We start from the raw sequence: 6,872 nt of genomic DNA, 5'->3' as shown, positions 1-6,872 counted from the left end.
TATCTATCTATCTATCTATCTATCTATCTATCTATCTATCTATCTATCATCTATCTATTAATAGAAGGCTATAAGCTCACACCAATACCTTGAATTCCAGCCTAACATCACAGGGTTCAATCGAATTTTATCCTGTTCCATATTTGTAACTCTCTTCTCTGGCGGTGAGAAACATGGCTCCAATCATCCTTAATGTGTTTAGTTATTTAGTATATAACCAATTTTGCATCACTGCCACCAACCCCTCACTCATGCAAAATTCCCATTCGGGTTTCAACTTCTCACATTGGACCAGCCCGCTGCATAAGCACCCCTCCTAACCCAGCTTGGGATCCAACATCCAATGCCAGGCTGACCTTCTAGATGGATGCCCTCTTTTCCCCTGAACGGCTCTGAAACCCCTCCTCAGGGCCTCCCCAGCACCTCCACATGAATGCCTTCTCCATCCTGCTCAGGATCTGACACCCCACAACAGCCCTTGCTAGGACCTTCTCTCCCTCTCAACAGGGATAACCTCCTCACCTCGCTTGGGCTTTGAGTCCCCAGCCTGGGCCATCCCCACTTGTGAATGCACTTGCTATGCCAGCCTGCCCCTCCCCTGCCACATGGATATCCTTCTCACCCTGCGCTGGGCATCTCTGCTACGCAATACCCTTCTTACGGTGTTCTGGCTCCTGCCCTGTGCCTTGGGCCACCGTCCCGCATGGATGCCCTCCTCATGCTGGCAGACAGATTAAGACAGATCATCTTGGCTGAGCGGAAGCTGGTCTATGTCCAGTTTGCCTTTCCCCCTAGAGCAATGCCCATCCATGAGTCTCAGTGGGAGGGCCTTTTACCTTGGTGGATTTTAAACTCCCAATTTGTTCCCACATACATGTGAGATTGCCAAAATCTCTGCTTAGCTTTTTAGCCCCTTAGTCATGCTTGCACTCTCTCTCCCCCTCAAATAAATAAATAAAATATTTTTAAAAAATAAAATAAAATCTAATTTGCATAGTGGTTCTTAGCAGGAGAATAAATCTCATACCACCTACTCTGTCCCAGCTAGAAGCAGATGTCTACCTTTATAGTTTTTTGTTTTTCCTTTTTGTTAAATGTTGCTTTGAGTTGGGAAGTCAAGAGGTTCCCTGTGTGATTTCAGGGGAGGGGGGAAGATTGGGGTGTGTGTAGACCACCATCCTTCTAGAGTAATTGCCTATTTAGGTGCTAGAGGAAATTAGGTGTGTTCTGTTCCTCTCTAGAAAGAACATGAAACCAGCCATCCTATCAGATTAGGGTTCTCTGTGCCCTGAAGGGCTCACATGTGAGTGGAAACTGTTGTTCTCAGTAGATAGCCCATTTCTTCCTTTCATCAAGTCTGTATTATAAAATACAGAAATTTCAAACTAGAGTTACAAAAATTAGAGCATATTTTAAATGTTCATACGTAACGAATATGACCTTTGAAAAATACAAAACATGCCATTGTTTACATTTTGTTATTTATTAGACAACTAGAAGAATTGTAAGGCTTTTAATTAACAATGCACTATCAGCGCCGATGCCCAGTAAAGGGCCGCAAGCTTAAAATTGTAACAGAAACAACTTTTCCTCCATTCTTGTCAGTGTACCTTGTAAGTAGAGATAATGATCTCAGCGCGACATAACGTCCACGTTCTAAATGTGAATGCTGTTCCCGGAAACGGGAGTCCCTGACCATGACGGGCTCTGGCTGGGAGAACTGTCCCAGAGAAATGGAGGCCTAAGCAGAAAGGCCTAACTGTGGACCTAACTGTGGACTTGCCCCTAGGCACAAACACTGAAAGAAAAAGGATGAAAGTATATATTAAAAAAAAATTACTAGCTTTAAAAGTGTTTTACTAGATTGGGGGCCCCTGGGGGGTCTGTTAAGCATCCAACTCTTGATTTTGGCTCAGGTCATGATCTCGGGGGGTGGAATCGAGTTCCCTGTTGGGCCCCTCTGCTTAGCTCAGAGTCAGCTTGGGGTTCTTGCTCCTTCTCCCCCTCCCCCGACGCATGCACACACGCGTATATGCGCTCTTTCAAATACATACATCCATCCATAAAATCTTTAAATGCAGTTAAAATACAGAGTGTTTTACTAGATTGTCTTCACACTAGAATGCGTGAACGTAGTTACATTAGCTTCTGTGTCTCATTTTGAGCCAAGACGGTGCAGCCTGGCGGGCAGGGCATGGACTCTGGGTAGGACTGGGATCTAAATCGCAGCTTCACCCACCACTAGTTGTTTAACTTATACAGGGTTGTTTCCCCCCAAGTCACAAGAAACCGATATCCATCTTGCAGGGTTGCAAGAATGAAATGAGACAAAGGTACATGCAAGCGCTTGGCAAAGACTAGTGACTAATTTTAGAGACTATTTTCAAAGATGGTTTAAGATGGTTTAGGACTGGGGCACCTGGGTGGCTCAGATGGTTAGGTGTCTGCCTTCGGCTCAGGTCATGATCCCAGGGTCCTGGGATCGAGTCCCACATCGGGCTCCCGGCTCGGTGGGGAGCCTGCTTCTCCCTCTGACCCTCTCCCCTCTCATGCTGTTTTTCTCTCGCTCGCTCTCTAAAAAATAAATAAATCTTAAAAAAAAAAAAAAGATGGTTTAGGACTTCAGTGATTGCTAAGCCTGTGTGAACACAACCTGTCGATTCTGCTCCACGTACAGGATACTCTCCGCTTCCACAATGGTTGGCAAAAATTTAACTCAGTAATCCAGTTGGGTGAGAATGGCTGTACATAATACATATGTGTAAATAGTTTTCATGAGCATGAAATGATAAAGATCTAGAAGACTCCTTAGCATTATCCTGGTTGGATCTCTTCCATTTTGTAGAGGGGGAAACCGAGGCCCAGGAGGTGAAAGGCCTTGCCCTAGGTATCCTCCCTGATGACAGGCAGAGCCAGACTGCCATGTGGGGGCCCAGACACCCGACTCCTCTCTCCTCCCACTGTGTCCACAGTGATCATGGTTACTTTGGGGGCCTCGGGTCCTCACTGGCACTTTGTCTCTTCTGCCTCATTCTAATGGCCAAGGCGAGTCAGCCGGCCAGCCCAGGTTCAAGGCTGGGGAAATGGGGACTCCCTCCTGGTAGGAAGAACTGCAGTATCACACATACTTGTCCTAAGTGTAAGACGTAGGCATGTCTTTGGACTTTGTAGGCATCTGTACACTGTGGAGAAGGCTCGGGAAGGCAGTTCTACACCTGAGTGCCCAGTGCAGCCCCACGCACAGGGTGTTGAGGGGAGTGTGAGGCAGCAATCTGCAGGACTCAGTGATCTGGGCCTGTAGGCTCACAAGCAAGGTAAGATACACACGGGGACAATCACGAGACAGCGAATGGCAGTGGACAGCGACTGTGTGGGCACAAGGGGTGAGAGTAGCTTGCTGACAGTCAAGATAGCGAAGCTTCCTTGGAAGACATGAAATTTATACGAGGCAGGGAAAGGTGGCTAGCACTTACCTAGCCAGGTAGAGGAAGGGGAGAAGGTCTTCCCGGAGGGAAATGACATGATAGAAAGTGCACCATCAGGGGCGAGCCTGAGTCACTGAGGGAAGGCAGATGGCATTCAAGGTGGAAAGACAGGGTTAAGCCAGATAATAGAAACCTTCCATCCAGGATGCCTGGGACCCAATGAGAGGGGAGGAGCTGCACCTACAGGTCTGTGAGCAGAAGAAACAGGGAGAAACCTCTATCAGCCCGCACGCGGGTGCATTAAAGCCTGGGTAGCAGGAGCCTAAGAGGAAAAAAGCTTAGGCTGGTCTGAAGGGAGAATGTGGAACATTTATGTCCCTTGCATTCAGACACTCATGGCAAACTGCATTATAAGCTAACTTAGTGTTTCATGATTTTGAATGTATATGTGTAAAATTGGAGGTTCTTTTTACCCCAACTGTTATTTCCACTCTTTTACCCTAAATGCAAAAATGTTGGTCACGTGGTAGGGAAACCGAATTCTTTTCAGCTTATTTTTTTCTCCCTGAAAAAAATTCTAGTGCAAAAGCAAATCAAACGTAGATCCGAGGAAAGTTCATTTTTTGAAAATTTTGTATTTGATACCATTCGTTTGTAGCACTTAAAACCGATTCTATTTAGATTCAGTATTTCAGTATTTATTACTTTAGACCTGCACAGTCCAGCATATAAGCCACTAGTAAGTATATTAAATGTGGCTAGTCCAAAGTGAAATGTACTAGAAGTGTAAATTATATACCAGATTTCAAAACAGTACAATAAAAGAATGTAAAATGCCTTTTTAATAATTTTTATATTAACGATTTATTGAAATGATGATTTAATATATTGTGTTAAATAAAATATATTGTTAAAATTGATTTTACCTATTTCTTTTCACTTTTTTAACATGACTATTAAAAAATGTAAAATTATATATGGGTTCACATTTGTGGCTCACATTATATTTCTACTGGGCAGTGCTATTTTAAAAGCTTCATTTGTCTAGAAATATTGTGTTGTGGAGTGGCCCATACTGCAGTTAATGACATTAACAGGTGGAAGGGGTTTGCATGCCCTGTGAAATGAAAAATTGTTCCATACATTTCTATTTTCTTCCAGGCTGAATCTGTGATTTAGTGATAAATCACACAACTATCTTGAAGCGCATGCTATATTATATGCTTTCAAGGACAGCCATTTCTGTGATTATGATTTCTTTTCCCATAGGGGAGGGGATACGGAAGAGGTTTGCAATAAAAATTTCCATTTGTTAACAAGTTTTAATAATAAATATTTTAGGTTATCACTAAAGCATGATAAATAATGTGCCTGCATAATTTTAGCACCAATTTACAAAATCTACACGCAGCCAGCAGTAGACCCTTACTGAACAGGTGTGATGTTTTGTTCTCGTTGCTCTTGTTTAATTAGGTCTCTTAAGTGTCTTTTAATCCACAGCAGTCCCTTGCTGCAGTTGCTTGTTTCCCTTTTTCTGTGGCCTTGACTTTTTAAAGATTTGAAATCAAGTGCCTTGTAGAATATTCTACATGGTGTCCTTTAACTTGTCCCACACTCCCCTGAATTCCTGGAAAATGAAGATCGGGTCTAGAGAAGCCTGATTACGTTCAGGCCACACATTTTAGTAAGAATAATAGTTGATGTTGTGTACTTACTATTGCATCATATTAGGAAGCACATGCGTCAAGTTTTTCTACAATTCGTGATGTTAAACTGATCACGTGTTTAAAGTAGCAATTGCCAGGGACACCTGGCTGGCTCAGTCGGTGGAGCGAGCGACTCTTGATCTCGCAGTTTTGAGTTTGAGCCCTGTGTTGAGTGCAGAGACTATTCAAATTAATTAACTAATTAATTTTTAAAAAGTAGTCATTGCCAGATTTCTTTTTTTTTTAAAGATTTTATTTATTTATCTGACAGAGAGACAGCGGGAGAGGGAACACAAGCAGGGGGAGTGGGAGAGGGAGAAGCAGGCTTCCCGCTGAGCAGGGAGCCCTGACGCCAGCTCGATCTGGCTTGATCCAGCTCAATCCCAGGACCCTGGGATCATGACCTGAGCTGAAGGCAGACGCTTAAAGACTGAGCCACCCAGGCGCCCCCATTGCCAGATTTCTCCATTGCAAAGGTATATGTTTCCATTTGCAATTAAAAGTAATCTGGGAGATGATACCAGTTTTGTAATAACTGTTCACTTAATGGTTGTAGCATCTATTACCAAATCCTTGCTTGAACAAATTTCATTAGGAGTTGCAAAATGGTGATTTCTAAATTCTCCAGTTCCTTTTACATCTATTAGCTGGCACTCTTCTATAAAGGATCATTGTTTTCTCTCTTTCTCTCCTTTTTATTACCATGAATTCATGGATTGTTATTTATACAATAATTTATAATCAAGTATAGCATCATTTTTTTGATGCTCAATGTGTCCCAAATTTGGCCAATGTCCTTTAGACATACCCCATCATTGTTTGAGCACTTCCTTGCTTTCTGGTACAATGAAATGTCCCAGGCTCACCTTGTACTTTCTTTACCCCAAATTGGGTTTCTTTTAGTGAAGAAGGCTACTTAGAAGCCAAGATCTGGACATTAGGTATGCTCAGTGCACAAGGGTCTCTCAATGAACAGTTTTTAAATTGGGATATAATTCACATACTATAAAATTCACCCTTTAAAAGTAATAATTCAAAATGCAAATAGAAACCACAATGAGGGGGCACCTGGGTGGCTCAGTCAGTTAAGTTTCTGCCTTTGGCTCAGGTCATGATCTCAGGGCCCTGGGATCGAGCTCCGCATCAGGCTCTCAGCTCAGAGGCTAGTCTGCTTCTCCCTCTGCCTCTGTGATCGCTTTCACTCTCTCTCAAATAAATAAGTAAAATCTTTAAAAAGAAAGGAAGGAAGGAAGGAAGGAAGGAAGGAAGGAAGCACAATGAGTGCTCACTTCAGCACCATTTTTACTGAAATTGGAACAATACAGAGAAGATTAGTATGGCCTCTGCACAAGGATGACATGCAAATTCGTGAAGTGTAAAAAAAAAAATCCACAAGGAGATACTATTTCACAAACATTAAGATGGCTATCATAAGAAAAGTAATTTAAACAGAGAATAACAAATGTAGGTGAGGATGTGGAAAAACCAGAACCTTGTGCACTGCTGGTGGGAAGGTAAAATGGTATAAACAGTATGGAAAACAGCATGGCAGTTCCTCGAAAATTCAAAATAAAATTTCCATATGACCCAGCAATTCCATTCTAGGTATATGCCCCAAATCACTGAAAGCAGGGTCTCAAAAAAAAGGTATTTGAACACCCATGTTCATAGCAGCATAATTCACAATAGCCAAAAAGTGGAAGAAACCTGTTTGTCAACAGATGAATGGATAAACAACATG

The 6,872-nt window shown here is 42.7% G+C and overlaps 1 non-coding gene across 1 annotated transcript; it reads left to right on the top strand.

The window, feature by feature from the left end:
- Window positions 1–6,412: 6,412 nt before the first annotated feature.
- LOC118003827 lies at window positions 6,413–6,519 on the top strand. Its single transcript, XR_004677442.1, has one exon. It is a non-coding gene; the product is annotated as a U6 spliceosomal RNA (small nuclear RNA).
- The last annotated feature ends 353 nt before the right edge of the window (window positions 6,520–6,872 follow it).

The sequence above is a fragment of the Mirounga leonina genome, unplaced genomic scaffold (genome assembly GCF_011800145.1).
Source record: "Mirounga leonina isolate KUSES-001 unplaced genomic scaffold, KU_Mleo_1.0 Mir_91, whole genome shotgun sequence".
In the NCBI taxonomy this organism is placed as follows: Eukaryota; Metazoa; Chordata; class Mammalia; order Carnivora; family Phocidae; genus Mirounga; species Mirounga leonina.
The sequence above is the reverse complement of the archived record's forward strand: the minus strand, read 5'-3'. Positions and strand labels throughout refer to the sequence as shown.